Genomic DNA, 19246 nt, shown 5'->3' with positions numbered 1-19246 from the left:
GCACCGCGCCGGGGTGAAAGCCTATTTGCACATTGCCAACAGCCTGTTTGGCAAACAAGAGGCGGGAGAGCTTAATTTGTTTCAAATTAATCGTTTTCTAAAAAAAAAAACCCCAAAACAAAAGAAAGCAAAACAAAAAAAAAAAAAAAAAAAAGGAAGGAAAAAAAAAAAGAAAAAGCAGCCCTTCCCAAAACCCTGCAAGCGAACAGGAAGAGCCTTCTCAGGCCATTTGGTCTCGCGGCTGCCCCGTATGCGAGCCCACGCGTGCCTGCGTAGGGACCCGTAGCGTTTGCCTGTGTACCTTCCCGGTTGTAACCCGGCCGCACGCCTGTCGCTTGCATTTGCGGCCCCCCCACGTCCCCTCAAGTGCACCCGGCCCCGCCTCGGACATCCCCGACTTGTACAGTGGGCAGCGGTGTGGGCGAGGGCAGAGCTCCCGGAAGCCACAAGGAGAGGGACAAACGGGCTTGGGGACTACCGACGGCGCATCTCACCCCTCATCTATCTTCCCATATTTAGGGACTTGCTGCTCCCCGCTATGCGGGGAGGACGGAGGCACCTCGTATTTCGGGGAGAAGCCGTTCCCGGGCCCCGTTCTTGCGTCACTCGTCCCTCTTGCCCCGGCCGTCGGGGGCGCTGTTCGAGCCTGGTGAGTAGCTTGCCTCCCACCTCCCCCCGAAAGCGCTGGGAGCCGAGAGGGGCGTTGCCCGTGGGGGCCATCGCCTCCCCACTCAGCAAATGCCAACAGCTGGGCGAAAATTGGGGGGCGGCTCCCCTTTTCTCCCCGACTCGTTTACAACCCGCCAAAAGCACTGGCGTTAAAAGGAAGGGGGCACAGAAGGGTCCTTTGGCAGGCGGAGTGGGATGGGACCCCCGGGGGTCAGCGAGGACCCACCATTCTCAAAGCGTGCTCAGAGCTGGGGTCGGCTTAGAGGCCCCCTAAGTGGGGTGGGGAGGAGGGGGAAGGAGAGGGGCCACCTCCACTCCGCTCTGCCCCAGGAGGGGGAGAGCCGAGCGTGGGGCTGGGAAATCCAATAGCCGGATTTTCTTCTTCTTCTTTTCTCTCTCTCTCTTTTTTTTTTTTTTTTAATGTCTGTGTTCCCCCTCTCCTCCTCCTCCTCCTTTCACACGGCGAGCCCGTCTAAAGCGCTCCAAATGGCCTTTCGAACAAGAAAACCCTTCAAGGAAAAATGGGCACGCATCCCCTTCCAGGCACCTTGCCAAAATCTCCCAAGCACCCTACCTGGCATCCTAGCTTAAGTTTCTTCAAGAAGTGTGTGTGTGAGTGTGCGGGGGGGCAAGTCAGGACTGGGGGGGTGGAATTACAGCCGCCCTGTAGTGGTAGACACAAGTTCAGAGCTCCACTTCCCCCCTCTTTAATTAGGCTGGGGAGAACCGCGGAGGCGCCTGGTTGAGGTGCAAGCGAGGCGGCCGGGTCGAGCGAGTGAGTACCCAGCGCAGCCCCGACGGGACGGGGATGGGCACCCAGGGAGGGAACGTGGCGGGGGGGCGCGCCGCGCCGGGGGGCCTCTGGCTGGGAGGGGGCGAACAGCCGCCCCCCGGAAGAAGGAATGCGGGGAGGGGTGAGAGTGGAGGCAGTGGGCCGGGGGAGTGCCAGCTGAACTCGCCTCCCCAAACTTGCGGTGCGGGCCGCTTGGCGAGTGTGGGGAGGCCACTGCCGGTGCTGCAAAAGTCAGCCCGAACCAGCTGTGACTTCACCTATTAGCCCCGATGTCTTTCCGAGGAGATTGGCGGAGTTAAACATCCCACAATGGGCGCTCTGGGGCGTCTCCAGCCTGACCTCTACCCGGTTTTAATAGTTTCATAGGAACTTCATTAAATCAATTACTTAGTGAGCACATCATCATTTATTTGTAATTAGCACTGAAGAGCTTGATTTTTGCAGCAGCCCGCAGCCCGGTTCCCAGCGGGGTTGGCCGTGTACTACAAGCACTTTTGTTTGCTGTGTGTGTTGACTCGTGGTATTATTCGGCCGCCACAATAAAAGTGTAATCTTCACGTCTTAATCTAGCGTTCAGGGGGGAAAGGAAAACAAACACATCGCGGACGAAGCGCCGATTCCCTGTGCACCCCCGCCCTCATCACCCCCCCAATGCCCCGCCCCGGGCCGCCGACCCCGCTGCGCGCAGCCGGGTGCGGGACGGAGGAGCGGGGACCGCCACGGCCCCCGGGGCGTGCGGCCTTCAGGAGGGTGGAGGGACGGGAGGGTGGGACGAAGACCGGGACCAAAGCGGGGAAAAGGGGGAAAAGGAGGAAATGGGTCATCCTCAGGCAGGACAAAACGGAGCTGCTCTGTGGCTCGAAGGGCACGAAATAAGGGCTGCGGCTGCGAGTCGGGTGCACGGAGTCGGGCAGGTCGTGGGTGTGCGTGGGTGTGTTTGGGGGGACCAGCGGGGCTCGGCGCTGCAGGAGGCGGAGGCGTGGGGGGGCAGATAGGAAGTTTTCGTTTCGGGGGTTTCAGGGCAGGAAAGGAACGGGTAGGGGGCAGGGAAAGCCGCCTCGGACATGGGGTGAACGCGACCCCCGTGGGGGTGGGAGAAGAATAACTCCCCCATAACCAACCAGGCCTCCTCGCTTTTCCCCTCAGCCAGCGCCTTGCCATTGCGGCCCCCCACAGGGAGGCGGCTCCACGCGTGGGGCGCCCCACGGCTGCCCCCAGGCGACAGCCCCATTCGTTCTCTCTCACCGCAGAAGCCACCGTATCCGCGTCGCTGCGCACCCAGGCCGGGCCCTTTGCCGGGCCCGCCGGCGCGGTGAGGAGCAAGGACACCAGGAAGCCCCGGGGGCAGATGGGCTTTGCAGCCCCTCCTGGGTTGGGCTAGCTCGCTGCAATGCGTCCGCCAGGCGGGCTGTGGTTTGGGGAGCCGGGACGGTTTTAGGGCTGTCTGTCCGCCGCTCGCTCCCTTCCCTCCAATGGCTAGGGTGGTTGGGGCTGAAGGCCCGTTAGGGTGGACAGCACACCTGCAAACTCCCAGGCTCACCCACCCGGCCAGTTGCGGGTGGGCACAGGGGCAGGTACCCACGGGAAAATCCAAGGTCGGGGGAGCGGGTAAGGCTGTATATGGTCACACATGGAGAGCGTACTGTCTCTCGGCCCTGGAGACAACTCTACTTCCGGTCCACATTTCGGCTGTTCACCTGCAAAGGGGCTCCCTCACCCCTCCGCCCCACTGTCGACTCTGTCCTTCCCCACGGAAACCCGCCGAGATGAACGGGACGAACATCCCCACTGGTGCATGCCCGGGTCGGCTCCTACCGCCCGGGGTGGGCTGATCCTTAATTTTCACCCTCGTCGCGGCAAGAGCTCGGGCCCGGGACAAGGCAGGTGCAAGAGAGGGTGCAGATGTCACCCGCGGCCGAGCCGTCCCTCATTTGCAATCGGGCACTTCGTCGGAGGCGGCGGGTCTCCGTCGGCCCCGGCCCGGGCCGTGGGGGAGTGGGGCACGGAGACTCGCCCGGCTGCAAGGACCGAAGCGGAGGGGCCGGTGGCATTGCAGAGTGGGGGCCGTTGTGCGTCCACCTCCGCCCCAGAGCCGGGGCACGGCAGAGTCGCTGGGGCGGCTGCGAGGCCGTTCGATACGGGTGATAAAACACGCGGGAGGAGGGGTGAGGGGGCAAACAGGAAACGCGCAAGTGCCGAGGATTTCGGTAGGTTCACACAAATAGCGTAAAAAAAAAAAAAATCGGGGGTAAGAGGTCCTTTACTTGCGCAGAGCAACCGGCGTGCGGCGTGTTTTTAATTGCTACATGTTTTTAATATTAAGGTGCTTAAGCGCATACATCAAACATATCCGATCTCTTCTGCTCGAAACCGTCCGCCTCAAAAGCCGGGCAGGGCGAGTTCGGCTCCGAGCTGCGATAAGTGGGTGTTTTCCCACGGTAGCACTGGGGAGGCGGTGAGCGGCTGCGGAGGTTGCGCGCCGGCGGAGACCGTTTCCAGCTCTTTTCCTGCCGGGCAGGAGGAAGTAGGACAGAGCCCAAACCCCAAACTTTAAAGAACGAAAAGCTTATTTTGGGGGGGAGGGGGAAGTAGGGTTGAGGGGGGCGGGTAGGGTTGGGGAGGGAATTCTGCTACCTTCTCCCCTACCCGCTTAGGCTCGGAGCCGGCAGAGTGGCCAAGCTTGGGGTGCTCCTGCGCTCTCCCTCCGGGGCAGTTCCGTTCACGGGCCGTGCCCACGCAGGGCCGCGGAGCCGGGACGTTTGTGGGGTGTAATTTTGGGGCGTGGGAACGGAAACGGTGGGGCAGCCCTGGGCTTTGCACAGCTGAGGAGGTGCGGGGAAGACGTGCGGGGAAGAAAGCTGGGCTGGGTGCAAGGCAAGCCGGGGGAGTCAGCATGTCGGATCCCCTAGGTGACACGAACTGCATGGGCAACAACACCGGCACCTGCCTGCGGCCGGGAGCGCGTCCTGCCCCTTCCCGTGGGGTTTTATGGAATCGGGGGCAGATTCCTAGCCGGGGCGTGTTTTACAGCGCGAACGCCGCTTGGGTGGGTGGGGAGCACTGCTGCTGTCCCGAGGCCACCCCAGGTTCCCGGCTCCGGCCCCCGCCGCGCGTCCTGTCCGGCCACAACTGCTAGTGCCTATCCTTGCTTGTGTCTGCCTGTGCTTGTTCCTGCTTCTCCTGCCTGGCCCTGCCTGCCCTACTCGCACCTCTCTGCTATGCCCTCTTGGACTAGCAACCCAGCAGCCGCTGAAGCTGGCGCTGTTAATGGCTGGCAGGGAGTTAATATACTTTTATTGGGGGCTGCACCCTCTCGCAGCTGACCCTTTTCATCTTTAATAAGGAGGAAGAAAGCTGTCTCCTCTGGGAAACGGGCAAGGAAAGGAGTTTCAACAGTACAAAGCTCCCCCCTCTCCCAAATCTGGAAGGGGCTCCCCAAGCACCCATCATCACCAATCTGGACAGCAGATAGATGTTTGAAAGCTGCAGCTGCACTACAAAATATTTTACAGTAGCTGTTCAACATTCCCCTACCCAGTTATTATACACAAAAAGGAGTAAATGAAAATGGCAAAGTAAAATGAAATAAAAGCCCTCTTTTCATTCTGCTAACAGACAACACCTAATTAAGGAATATTTGAATCCACAAAAATGCAGACTCTCTGTGGTAGCATAAAACTTCTATTTCAAAATCATAACCAAGCACAAACCAACCGAATCCAGTTTAGGCTTAGGCACAGATGTGGTCCCAGCCCCAGCTAACTGAGGACCAAGCCAGGCCAAGTGTAGTGGCTTGCTGCCTTGACTTCACCCCAGCCCAGATCCTCTTGCAGGTGACTTTCTTTAGGCTTTTATGTTCTCATTTCTTGCAGGACAGGGAGGCAGGCTTGGCTCAGAGCAGCTTTTCAGATTCCAAGTTTGCTGGTGGAGAGCCAGAGCAGCACCAGCCGCTGGCTTCAATAGCCATACCCAAGAGTGCCTCACTGTTGGGGACAGCCCTTGGATCTTTTTTTCTCCTCTCCTCTAGCACAGAAAAAAGTCCCCCTTAAACTGTTCATCATGCAGTCCCTGGGAATCTTGGTTTATTTTATGCTGCACCATCACCCAACCAAGAGCTCAGAACAATCTGCCTCAGATTTGACTAAGATCTTCCTCTCTTTCCCCATTTACTTCAGCAGGACTTAACATTTCTGTTCTCTAGTTGGCAATGTTTATATGCCAGATGCATTTGCCATTTGATGCATCATGCAGAGGTCAGAGAAATATAACCCAGGAGTGACCTTAACCTATCCCGATTGCTGAAATGTACTTGTGGGGTACCCGGGACCTTCCCAGGGGTGACAGCCTGCCAGAGAGTGCGCAGAGGTGAAGCTTTGGGCTGGGTGGATGCAATCCCGCACCAGGCTGCTCTTCAGCAGAAAGCAAGGGGAATGGGAAGATCTTAAGCCCAAATATACACAAAATAGGGGCACAGAGCTCTTCCAGTGGGGTAGTGAAGCAGGGAGGTGAACAGCCCCAGTTCTCCAAGATGTTCATGAGCTGGCAAATGAAGCATTTAGTAGCATTTTATAGCCATTTAAATGGAGCCACATTAGTTGTTTTTTAAGTCACTGTAAAGTACGAGTTTATCCGCCTCTTGGCTGCTCCAGTTCTGCCTTTTGCCCTCCCTAAGGAAAGACCATTTCTGCAACTGCAACTAAAAACCTGTTTCAGACAGATAACACATGCACATACACACACCTGGCTCCCAAACCTCCCCTTCACATGGACACTGATCTCATCCAAATACCCTCAGATCATGCTCATTAGGAAAGTAAAAAAAAAAAAAGTCCACAGGGACTTTTCCAGGATATGAGGGGAAGGAAAAAGCAACCTTAAAAGGAAGGCGACACTGTTGACATTCAACTGCCTTCTCCCTTGAGCTCTCCAAGGACACAACCAACTCCTTGTCACCACACAGACCCCAGGGTGCAGAGTGACAGCAAGGTCCCCCTTAACAACAGATATGGATTTATATGAATGGCTTGTTTTGTAGTGTTTGCTGTCTTTTTATTACTTTGCCACTTAAGAAGCGGAGTCCTGAGTTTCCTAGGAGTCAAGGCATTGCTCCCTTCTTTTCTGAGCTGCCCATTTATTGAGGAACTAAGTATTTTACAATGCCCATTTATTGGATTTAAATTAAATTAGAAGGGTGTGTGTGGAGGATTTTTTCTTTTTTTTTTTTTTTCTGAGCTTCAGAAAAGATGGGGCCAAATCATGCTTTCCTGCCTAGGTCAAGCCTATCTTACCTGCTGTCCTGCCAGAAGCATCACTTGCAACTTCCCCTCTCTCTAGACGACTTGTGGGTCTGACAAACCGGCAGGGACAGAGGTGGGGAGGAACAACTGTCCCATCCTCTGGCTGGGCAGGGACAGAGCCAGTCCAGATGTGGGGGTAATGCTGAAAGGCCACAAATGTGCAGAGAACCTGTGCTGGTCTCCAGGCAGCCCCTGTGACCATCTCGGGGAGAGGGATGTGTATTTTTGCATACCACCTTCTGTCTGCTTCTTCAAAGAGAGCCACCTTCACCTTCCGAGAAAAAGACCCAATGTCCACTCATGCACTGCTTGAAGCAGTGCCCATAATTTGACGTGGTGTGACACCTTCCAGCTCAGGATCCTCCATGCCAATACCAAGTTCTCAACTCGCAGAGGGCAGTGATATAATTTGCTGGGCTGTCATGAGGCCCTGGTGCTCCCCGATGACAAAAGGAACAGTGATGTGGATGTGGAGCCTTGTCCACGGCTGCTGGCTCTGGGAGCGAGATCAGTGCTGGCAGAGGGTGATTGATTGATGGCTGGGTATTACAGTGAGGTACAGTAGATTTGTCATGCCAGCTACAGCGTACCTGGTCCAGAAAACCAGGGATTATATCAAAATGGTAGCTTACAATCATGCCTAAATAAAGGTGCTTGCTTACAAGTGCAGTGAACCCAGCCATTTCCTAAAGCCAGCAGTAGATTTGCTTTTCACATTTGCATCTGTGGCTTGTCTGAGCTCTGCGCGTCAGGGAATTTAAAAACAATCATTCGTATTTTTTTCCTTGTTTCTGAATGAACTAGACTCCTGCAGAAAAATAGCAGGGGGGAATATATTTCTGGTCAGGGATATAGCATTCTAGTCAAGGCATTTGGAGAGTAAAAGCATAAATGTATAAAGCTGTGAAGAGATAATACATGGGGAAATGATTTTTAAAACACAGAGGTAAAACCAGGATTACACTTTTCCAGAAGCAATTTGTAGACTATGTGGCAATAAGAATTGGCACAGCAAGTGTGAAACTTGGATATACATATGTAGATGCTATAGGGATCCTTTACCCGCCATTTAAAACAAATTATTAAGGTCACAACATTATGGTGTGCAAACACTGAGGTGTGCATACATGCACATGTACATACACAGACATTTATGTGCACGCACATGTATTTACAACCAACACTGCATGATTATTATTTTGATTTTGGAGGGTTTCAAAATTTTGAAGCAGTCTGATAATTTACACTTACCTATAGGGTCTCAACCATTGGAATGGCACCTGGTTCATTTTTTGGTGGTGGTGGTGTCAATAATTTATTTAAATGACCAGAGGGGACGTGCTATGCATTAATGATTACTTCATGTGCTCTATACATATTAAGATTTTGACTGCTCAGACTGTGCAGGTTTAGTTTGCCAAGAGAGGCTCCTGCCCCTCCAGCAGGTGTTAGTAACAGAGGTGGCATTAAAGCAACAAGCAGGGTGATGGGAGAATATCTCCTATAGCTGAGAAGGGCCAGAAACAGATCGTATATTAAACTTCAGTAAAACTGAAATACACTCAGGACGTTATCTTGCAATCAAAGATTGTTTAAACCTCGAGTCTGCCTTTGAGCACAGAGATTTTAATGAGATATATTACATTTCTGAGCCAAACCTCTGTTGCCAGGTTATAAACTCACATTTCTGTCACAGCCCAGCCACTGCTGGCTAACCATCTCTTCAGCCACCAGCGCTACATTTTAAAAGGCTGGTTTTGGAAATGTGGGTACATGGGTACCCCAGGGATGCCACAGAATTGGTCTGGTTCAGAACTGGCGCTCTCTTTGTGCAGCACAGGAGGGAGCGCTGGGCCCACGGCATCCTGAGCTCAGAGAAGGAGAGGGAAGCACAGACAGAATTACTAACCACATCTCCCTCCGCGACAAACTTGTTTCCCTTCTAAGAGGTGAGATGCCTCTTCAAAACACAAAGGAGAGCAGATAACTGGCAGGTGGGGCTCTGCTTGTGCATGCAGAGATTTTCTCCCCCCACCTTCCCTGAGGTTTAATTTTTGTGTTTGCGGCTGCCTTTGAGAGATGGTGAAGAGGTAGAAAATATTCATGATCCTCCTGAAGTCAAAGGTGCTCAGTACAGGATTGATGCTGGATGGCTGGAAAGAGAAAGTCTGAAACTAGAGCAGTATTTGGGATAGCGTAGACCGAAGTGTGGGGGATGTTTGTTTGTATACATGCAAATAACTTGATGTGTATACCTACATGAACACCCACCAAAAGCAGAGCAGGATCATTTAAAGAACTTCTTTCAAAATGATGCTTCATGTGTCTGATCACTGTTGTGCAAACTTGGTTATTCTTCCTTGCAAAAGCCTATTTTCTTCTGTGTCTCTGGGACAATATTAAATTTTAATTGACAGTATGGATTCCTAACTTGGCTAATCCTAACAGCGCCCTTAAGACAAATCAACATGGCATAGTTCCCTTAGTGGAAGCTGGAAGGTGTTTTTTTTCTCTCCTGTGTCAGAGAAATAAAAATCTTCCCTCACATCTGCCCCAAGAGGCACAGTCTACACATGAAGCTGAGAGCTGGGACCCATAACCACTCGTCTCGGCCCTGACAGACCCCCCTTGGCTGGCAAATCTCCCTGACCTCCCTTTCAACACCTGTAAAATAGAGGTAATGAGAATGGCATCCTCCCTTCCTCGGGGTTCGATGCGTTAGTGAGTGCGTGCCGAGCTGTCGGAGGCTGGTCCCGCAGGCACCCCTGTGTGCAACCAGCTTGCCCTGCTCTACGCGCTGGTATTTTGCTGCCGTTTGGTTGGCAGAAATATCCCACAACAGCATAGTGCTCCAACTATCGTGGGCAGGCATGTAGCAGTCATCCTTTGTTTTCTTTAAATGATTTCAAGCACCAAATAACATCTCTTTTGCCCAGAGATACAGGCAAACCATTTGGCCTCCTGGCAAACGGCTTTCCCAGTCCTCCTGAGCCCACTGCTGTTTGCTGGGTAGGCTCACACTGCATTTTCTGCCCCTTCCCCTCAAAATATTTCTTTCTGAGATGTGGGACAGTTTCATTTTATTTTTTTTTATTTTTTTGAGCCCCATAGCTGGCAGAAAATAGCTACCTCTGAGCAAGCATGGCTCGTAAAGAGCAATGGTCATGGTGGGATGCTTCCCGGCTGCATGGGCTGTGCACCTGTCCCGTTTAAGATCAGCATCAGAAAGAAAGTGGCACTTTAAGAGGCTTTTTCATAGAGCACCTGGCAGACCCTGGCTTGAAATGACAAGAGATCTCGGAAACACCTAAAACAGCACTTGAAAGTGCATTTCTTTATCCTGGCAGAGATTTTTAGAAAACTCTTCTACATTGATGAACTGTCAAGGAGTGAATAGAAGAGATGTATTTCTGATTTTCAGGCTGGAAGACCGCACGATGACTTGTGCTACGCCCATAATAAAGGCAGGCAGGTGAAAAAAGAAAGGGGAAAAGGGATGCTGGCTCAGCTCTCACCTCCACACATTATGACATCACATCTGCAACTCGAGCAAGCTGCTACCTCTGCTGCATAGCTGCCACCATGATGGTGGCCGTGTCATTGGGAAACTGTCCAGCAGCAGCCACCATGGCCATGGCCACCGGCCACTAGCCCTGGCTGCCCAGGACAACCTGCATAGATGGTTTCTTTATCTCTGCTGTAAAAGGCAAAACAGAGCCATCCTAATATTAACAAAACACACTCTCCTCATTACATCAGTAAAGTATTTCCCGTCCCTCCCCCCCATTTATCTTCCCTGAGAAAGCCATGTATGAAATCACGGCAGAGAACGCCCAGGCCACACCGAGGACTAGAATTTAAGAGCTGTAAATCCTACATCCACTTCTTGTCTTGTTACTCCAGCTTGGAGAAGTCATGTTGCCTCTATCCCTATTTCAACTCCCCTGTTTTTTAGGTCAGGTTTGTTCTTGCTATTTGTACCACAGGTAGAACCAAGGGGGCTCCCAATTCGCTGTGGTAGTAGTAGTAGCAGTAGTAGTAAAAATAGTAATTATAATTATATTAAGAGACTGGGCTGTAGCCAAAACAAAATCCCTTTTCACACATTTCTATTTAAATGTAATCCATAAAACTGCATTTTTATGTCAACACATTGGCAATGCAATAATCCTGTAGTGGAGACTGGAACAGGCATAGGCACAGCTAGATGCATATGTATTTTATATCAGCTCATTTTTACATGAGTGTGTGTGTAATTACATGGCATGCAAGAATTTATTCTCCTGTGTTCACTGGGATATATATACATAGCAGTGTGTCATTTACATAGCAAACGTTAAATTACTTCAGTTTGTTATTCTGGGTGCTACAGAGGTAGCCTAAGCTTTTTGGTCATCTGCAAGCTGACCTAACTCTTTTATAGCACTAGAGGGGATCACCAGGCTTGCAGCTTCACAGAGGCAAGGAATTGGCCCTTGCCACTTGTAGCTTCAAAAAAAAAAAAAGAAGTTAGACTAATTGCATGAGGTGCTACCACTTCTCTCCTCTGATCTGGCATCTCCCATAGCAGCAGATTGTCTCTCTGGCTCATCCAACCCTGGAGTCAGGTGGTTGTCAAGAAGTGACTTTTTCCCCTCTGGTATTTTGGCTCCAGGTCTCTGGGTTGGAGGCCACAATTTTCAGCACCTGCTAGTAATTTTTTAACAGATGCTAGAAAGGAAAATTTCCAAATACAGCAGATACAATCTGCTGTAGCCTAGGTCAAGCATGGACCACAGGGTTAATTTGCCCTAGAGATGGGGGGGCTAATGATGTCCATTGTTTTAGCAAAAATCTTGTCTTCCTTGGATATAATGGCCAACGTAGCACCTTTGCTGCAGAGGGGAATCATACTGTGTGCAAGCTCTCCTCTTTCTGCTGTAACACCCACTGGTTCTTCCATCAGCACAGGCAGGAGGAATCCACGCTGCCACGAAAGATCATTTGCATTTTTGTCAAACAAACTTTTATTTCACATCTAAAGGAAACATTGAACTGATTCAATATATGCAGGTTCAAGTTGCAGTACTGCCTTGGGAAGAATTCAGAAGGTCTGTTCCTTGCAGAGATGAAGTCTGAAACAAGTCTTGACATAAAAACCCACTTCAGTATTTCTGGCAGCTCTCTGTCCCACGACTTCCATCACCCTTTGCTAAGCAAGTCCCCCGCCCCCTTCCCTCTGTTTTTCTTGTGATAGTGTGTATATTTTAATCCGCTATAACTACTTGTTCTCATAGCCTTCCCTGGTCAGCAGGAAGTAATGGGACCTCCGAATGGCTCTTGAGAGGCAAGGGAAATAAATAAAAGGCAAGGAAATTGAAACAACAACGACGAACATACCATCCAAGGCAGGTTTCCATTAGGCTCTGGAGGCAAATGACAACAGGCGTGAAAGGCTGTAGATGAGACAAAATGTCTCATAAGGTTTTGTGACTCACGGCACTGGCTACATATAAATACGTCTTTTTGTCTTTCTCCTGGGTCCTAAGCTGACACAAAGCCCAGACCAGGAGAAATGTAGAAGGACAAGCATTTGTAGAATGCATGCTACAGCTGGGGCATCTTTCACTGCCTTTTCTCAGGATATAAGTGTGTAATAACATATGCATGCTGCATACATCTACAACGCCAGCCAGGTCTCTGTGCTGGTAACTGGTATGGGAGAGCCGCACCGCCTTTCTCCAGGGAATCTTGGCTCATCCTCATTCTGGCCCACAGGTGACAGGTGCACACACTTTTTCCCTATCTTGCATTCAGAAATTACCTTTAAGCTCTCTTTCACCAATCAATTACTTTCAAACATACTTATCATAGGGTCAGAGCCTGAAGGCGAAATCAGAGAGTCCAGGTGAATGTTATTCCCCTCCTCCCCTTTTGTTTTTTCCTGCTTTCAATACTCCTTTTCAAGTTTGAAAATTAAAGTTATTTTCCTGCCAATGTTTTCTGCTTCCATGTGGCAAACGTTTCTCTTTCCAGTGGAGCAGGAGCCAACACGGCTGCCTCAAGCATGCATCAGGTTTGTGTATGCTGTCAACTCTTTCCTAGACGAAGTGAACAGTCCTGAGATTTGTTCTGCTTCCCCCTAATCCACTTTTATGTCCCTCCTCAGTTTTAGTACATCGTGCATGAACCTGAGGCAAAGTACTGGCTATTTTTTTTTTTCTCATAAATACAATTTTGAGGACATTTCTCATTTTTATCTTAACTATAAAAGCTTTTCCAACTTTCCCCTGTTGCTTTTCAAGCCTGGATATACTAAAAAATGTGACAACATCCAAAGCACAGACTTCCACGCAAATGTGTCTTGGTGACTACTCATCTTATTTGCTCAGGTCACAGATAAATTGATAGTTTGTCCTAATTGTTAGTCTTGCGCACTTCTTGGAAGGACCCTAGTCCTTGCAAAATACAGATGACTGTCGGTGCATGGTCTGAGACAGTGCAATGAGCTGGGATACCTTGGTGTCCTTGGCAGACAGAGAAGGTGAGTGGGCTGTAGAAGCGCATTGGAAGTGTCAGCATATGCCCTTATCCTTTTCTTTAGGCATCCAGCACACGCACCCTTGGAAACAGGATTTCTGGCTTGATGGCCATTATTCATCCTGAGCTACAAAGGATGTTCTTAAATTAGAAAAGCGTGAAACATTAAGAGAAAGAGATTCAAGATGGGTGACAATTTTTATAGTGCTTCTTAACTATTCCTGTCAGTCATTCTTGCTACATTCATATTCTTTCACATATGTACATATATAAAATCAGCAAGTCTAGTAGTTGTATCTGTTTTTTAACATACAGGGATATACACCACTTCCAGACAAAACTGATGGTTGTGGCTGAATCTTATATTGAAATGTGTATTGTGTTTTCAATTCATGGGAACTTGGCTAGCAAAATAGAGATTAATGAATGTTTTCTGTCATTCTGCTTGGCTTCTTGTGGAGTCAGTAGCTCTAGGTCCTAAGCTCTAGGTCCTAAGGAAGTGTCTCAGATTATTCTTCTCTCCCTTTTGCTTTGTTTTCCTATTTTGCACTCTGGAGAAGAACAAGTCTAATATTGTCTGTGTACTCTTTCTTTCTTTCTTTCCTTCTTTCTTTCTTTCTTTCTTTCTTTCTTTCTTTCTTTCTTTCTTTCTTTCTTTCTTTCTTTCTTTCTTTCTTTCTTTCTTTCTTTCTTTCTTTCTTTCTTTCTTTCTTTCTTTCTTTCTTTCTTTCTTTCTTTCTTTCTTTCTTTCTTTCTTTCTTTCTTTCTTTCTTTCTTTTCTTTCTTTCTTTCTTTCTTTCTTTCTTTCTTTCTTTCTTTCTTTCTTTCTTTCTTTCTTTCTTTCTTTCTTTCTTTCTTTCTTTCTTTCTTTCTTTCTTCTTTTCTTTCTTCTTTTCTTTCTTTCTTTCTTTCTTCTTTCTCACATAGTATGACCACTGCAGCCTCTACTGGATAGTCTTTAGCTATTTCTAAGGATGTAGAAAAAAATAGTCTTTGCTATGCATGAATACATCTTGGAAAACTAGGCCTTAAATCTGATTTTGGTTTTTCAAGCATTGAATGTGGTGGTCATAGGTGGATTTTTGCATGCTAAGTTAAAATAGATGTAAAATGAAACAAGATTTCAGCTCATAGCATAGACTAAGTGCCAGCATCCAAAACCTGTATTTCAGGATGTGTTCTGAGTTTTGCTTCAGTCTTCATTATATCATTGTTTACTGAGTTGTCAACAGACTTTTGCTTCTGCTACACTTCTGCCCTTATGATGCATGTATTGATGACTGCTTTACTCTTGCCAGAGCACGTCTCCCATATCGTGAATAAATTGCAGCTTGAAGTTGCCACTTTTTGCTCCCATTGAGTAATCACTGTTTTATTTATTATGGTGTTGCTATGGTTCTGCCATGATGGTCTTTGAGTAGGATCCTGTTACTCTCAGCAATGCTGTCTTGTCCTCTGATCTGCCACCTATAAATCAAACAATATGATTTAACATACATCCAGTCAGATAATTGCCAAAGACATATGCCAGTTGGTACAAGCCCAAAATGATGTGGAAAAATAGCTGACAAACCCATGGTCAGGCATATCACCCAGGGGAGAATGCACCCCTGCAACTGTATTCCAATAAATCAAATGATGCCTCCTAAAGTGACTGCTTTACATCTGCCCTCTTCCTTTGGGGCTACATTTTTTTCTGTCACTGTATGAGACACCATAACCTAGTGCTGGTCCCAAGAATTGTAGAGGTTCATGCTGTGGCCAACTGGAGCCTTGGATCAGTGATGCTGCAACTTTCCATCAGCTGGTGGGGACAGGGATGGGGATCAGTCTGGAAACTGGCACCAGTGGGTGCAGCCTGAGGACAAAGGCTGGGACTGGTGGCAGAGAACTGGGAGCTTTGGTTTTCACAGCAGTTTGCAGGGAAAGGATGCAGCAAGGAAGGGAATGAAAGGAAGGGCAAAGACCAGACATCCTGGATGTCTCTTCTAAACCTCTTAGCAAATAGTGTGGGGTGTGCACCTTGGCAGCTAGATGGGGTGAATTAGCTCAGAAAAGTCCACCAAAAGGCAAAGGATGGCAATAAACGCAAGCCATCCTACAGTGACCTTGAGCTCTGACTGAAGCCAGGTGGTCTTTTCTGCAGTCCTTACCCAAGCCACACTCTTCTTAGACCAGTCAGATGTTGGTCCCTGTACGAACTGCAGATTTTGGGCTCTCATGTACCCTGAGGTGGCAGGTTCCTGCAGAAAACTGCTTCTGCAAGGCCATCGCTCGGGGCTTCACCAGGAGAGAGCGAGCACAGGGGGAAGGGACGTTTCCAAACGATAAATAGATTTTTTTTTTTTTTTTTTAATGAGTGATTTGTTGGCTTCAGGCAAATGGCAGAAGGTTTTACTGAAAAGGCTTCTTTATGGGATTGTGGTTTTGCTTGGGGTAACTGAGAGAAGTCTGTAAACCCCAGGAGCTCAAGGAGTTTGACAGGTTTGACAGGCCTTCCTGCTACTTATGAACAGGAGGCTGGAACGAGTGTTCCCAAGATCACCTCCCTGTTTTTCATCAAAGCATGCTGGCAAGCCAGAGGAAGAGAGAAGCGTTTTGTTCCCCACCCCCCTCCCCCCCCCATTTTATTTTCTTATTTAGAAACAATCTTAGAAATCTGCATTTCTGGATCTTTTAATCCTTGTGTTTACTGAGCTTCCCTCAGCCTGGAATTCCTGTAAATCTCTCGGGGTTTTGGATTAGACCCTTCTACAAAGCCCTGAGCACCTTGAAATCGGTAAGGCAATAATCACTAGTGGCAACATGAGAGTTACACTAAAAACTGGTGTGCATCACCCCTAAAGAACAATGCCTTTTTATGGATCACAACACGACTGTCATCCTTTCTTGTGTCCACTTACCCTATTACTCTTCACACGCTGCCCAGGCACAAAGTGGAAGACAGGTGAGGAAATAATGAAAATTAAGATGAAAGTTAAGAAAATTATCATAGAGCTGCATCTTTGTCATATGAAATGCTAGTAAACGCTGCAGCTGCTGACAGGAAGAAGAGCCCTCCTTACCCTCCCTGGATCATTCTGTGCCTACACACCACCCCTGATCTTATTGAGTAAGAGCAGTGAGTGCTTCTAATTAACACCACATACTTCCCAAGTTTGCAAAGTGAAAGGCTTGGATTTCTGCTGTAGCAGTGGTGGCTGCTGCGATACTTAAACCATCACTGGTCAGAGCTGTTGCAGTGCCTGAGCTGGGGGTCACTGCCCTGGGCATGTGGCAAAAGCGAAGCCTGGAAAGAATCAGTAATTCAGGAAAAATGTACACACACGGAGGAATTTCCTATTTCTTTGAATGATGGTAATTTAATTTAAAAGGAAATCCAGTGACAACTTCTAGGAAATAAATGCCTTTTTTGTAAATCTCTGTTTGTGGTGTAAAGGTGCTTAGCTGAAAATCAGCTGAATTCTTCTTACTCTGGTTTCTAATCTTGTCTTAGTTCCTAACCCAGCCTAAAGCTCGGGAAACTGAAATCAGCTCTGACAACATGAACAGGCTGCTTAGGGCAGAACAAACCCAAGAGATTAAGTTAAACTTGCCAGCTGCAGCAAGCTTCTGAGCTTTATCAAACATGCAAGCTGCAGAAAACTCTGGAGCTGACATGTGATCCTGCTAATATCTGAGCCCACTAAATCTTCCAGCCTAAAGGAGCTCCTCAGACCTGGGCAAGTCTCCTACCTCCTGAAGAGAAGGAGCAGCTTAGCTCCAGAGGCCAGCCTTATAGTTCCTTAGCTTTATCCCTGGCAGCACCTGACCAGCCCACCTTATCCAGCTGGCCCAGCCTGCAGACTCATGGGCAAAGCCACTTTATTCAGCACCAGCTTATAAAACAGAAACAACAATCCCATAGGCAAAGCACCAGAGCAGGCCAGTTGGACTAAAGAAAGAAAAGCAAGCCTTCCAGTGCAAACCCTCTACCTCTTCTCTGTTTCCCTTTTTTTTTTTCAGTCATATTGAAGTCTTTTAATACAAGTGATGTATTTCAGTTATTTTGTTCCCATGTAAAGCCAGTTCCTGGTTCTCTATGCTTACTGTGGTGGACTATGTCCTACCGTTCTCAAGTATTGTCATGAAACAAGTATTTCTTCTCTCCTTTCTGGATAGAGAGCCATGAAACCTTGGGCCTTCTTCCACACCACCTAGCTACTTAACTTGGGTTTGTTTTTTTTTTTTTTTTGTGGAAGTTGAGAATGTAGCCTCATCCTTTGTATATTACTATTCAATAAGGGTCATGACTGTAAGCCCCTAAGGACTTTGATGGACTGTGCAAACACAGTAAGAGGTGAGCTGTGTTGCAGAGTGCATCGTCCAAATAGACAAGACAGAGGAAATTCTAATGTTCCAGCTGTATAAAGAGGAACTGAGGTGCACTGAGTTTGAGAGAGATTTCCACATAGGTAGTGTATCCTAGAAGCCAAAATTCAACTTGATCCTACCTCGTGCTTTGGCACCTCGTAGTTCTCTGACTCTCTTTTGCCTCTGTGGGATTAAATGTTACCTCTTAAGTCTCCTCCTTGTAGGTGCAGATCAACCAGGTGAGGTAGGGGAGTTTTTACCACAATTCACGGCTCTCTCACCATGAGTGCAGACCTGACAATGCATGTGCTCCGAGCTGCAGCTAGCTGCCGAGCTCTCCCTGTCTGCATAACCATCTGCATCACATCCTACAAATGAAAACCAGAGCGTCCTTCAGCTACCTCAAACAGTTGGTTACAGCCATATGAAACCCTTCAGGAGCCGCGAGAATTTCCTTATAGCTCCCAGCCTGGGGTTTGGGGTGTGCCCCACCCTGCAGTCCTCACCCCCGAAGCATCCCTGAACTGGGGAACGCCCTTTGCATGAGTATGGGATGTCCAACCCAGCCTTCCAGTTTGAACTCAGCTCCCACTCCACAAGTCATTTTTATTTTACTGGGATACCAGTGAAGCTGTAGCTCGGTAACCGATGTTAAGAGGAACTTTTAACACCTCAACAGCAAATGGAGGAGAGTGTTTCCCATTAGTGGCTGAGGAAGTGGTGCTCCTGTAACTTCAGCCTTGAAAGCTAATGAAGCTCAGATTGTGGCCGTGGCCTTTGATGTAGAGATGCCTGAGGTCAGTGTAGCTTTCAGAGGTGCCAGTGCTATGCTGTGTCACCGTGTTCGTCTGGGCGAGGGCCCAATAACTCTAATCCTGTAATCATGTTTCTGTAAGCAACAGCATTTATTGTGCAGATAGTGGGGGATAGCTTCAGCGGTAATTAAATCAGGGATGCACTATAGAGGAGAAGCTAATCCACTACCCTGTAATACCATTTCCAGTAGAGAAAGTTACAGCCAACGGTGTCAGTAAATAAGTAGCAAAATACTGGAATAATTTTCAGGAGAGACCATGGGGATAAAAATGTGTTGTTTGACCATCTAATCCATCTCTCTGCCAGTACCCTCATTCTGTTAGAGAAGTGATGTTAATAGACTCGCAAAAGTCGGGAAATTCAAAGCTGTGCCTTGACACTACGTCTTTGGCTCCCTCTAATATGCGGGGAGGTAAAAACATCCACTGATGAGTCTGGCACCATTAGCTTTGAATTTAATTCCTTCTCTTGGGTTGTTTCACAACTTCAGGTCACATACTATGTATTTTATGTCTTCTAACATAGGCTGTTGTATCCCAGACATACATGCATTGTCAGGAGAACACGATGGTGTATTCCACTCTGGTTGGGGGGAAATATATATATATATATATATATATACGTGTAACTATGGTTCATCCAGGAGATGAGGAGAACCTCTAGTTAGCTGTTTTACTGCACTAATTGGTACATGTTTTTAGATAACCCTGTTATTTTATTTCTCACAATCCTCTTGACTCCATTGTAGATAAATATCTTCTTATGCATATCTTTTAAAATCAGAGCTCTTTTATATTAT

General features: G+C 48.3%; 1 long non-coding RNA gene across 1 annotated transcript in view; it reads left to right on the top strand.

Moving 5' to 3' along the window:
- The first annotated feature begins 403 nt into the window (after positions 1 to 403).
- The window catches only part of LOC139827630 (uncharacterized), a 44481-nt gene continuing 25638 nt past the window's right edge, over positions 404 to 19246 (top strand). Inside the window, exons 1-2 of the long non-coding RNA XR_011738507.1 lie at positions 404 to 649; positions 1385 to 1444. This is a non-coding gene — a long non-coding RNA (uncharacterized lncRNA). The remainder of the gene's footprint in view (positions 650 to 1384; positions 1445 to 19246) is intronic.

Source organism: Patagioenas fasciata, chromosome 1, assembly GCF_037038585.1.
Source record: "Patagioenas fasciata isolate bPatFas1 chromosome 1, bPatFas1.hap1, whole genome shotgun sequence".
NCBI classification, from domain to species: Eukaryota; Metazoa; Chordata; class Aves; order Columbiformes; family Columbidae; genus Patagioenas; species Patagioenas fasciata.
The sequence above is the reverse complement of the archived record's forward strand: the minus strand, read 5'-3'. Positions and strand labels throughout refer to the sequence as shown.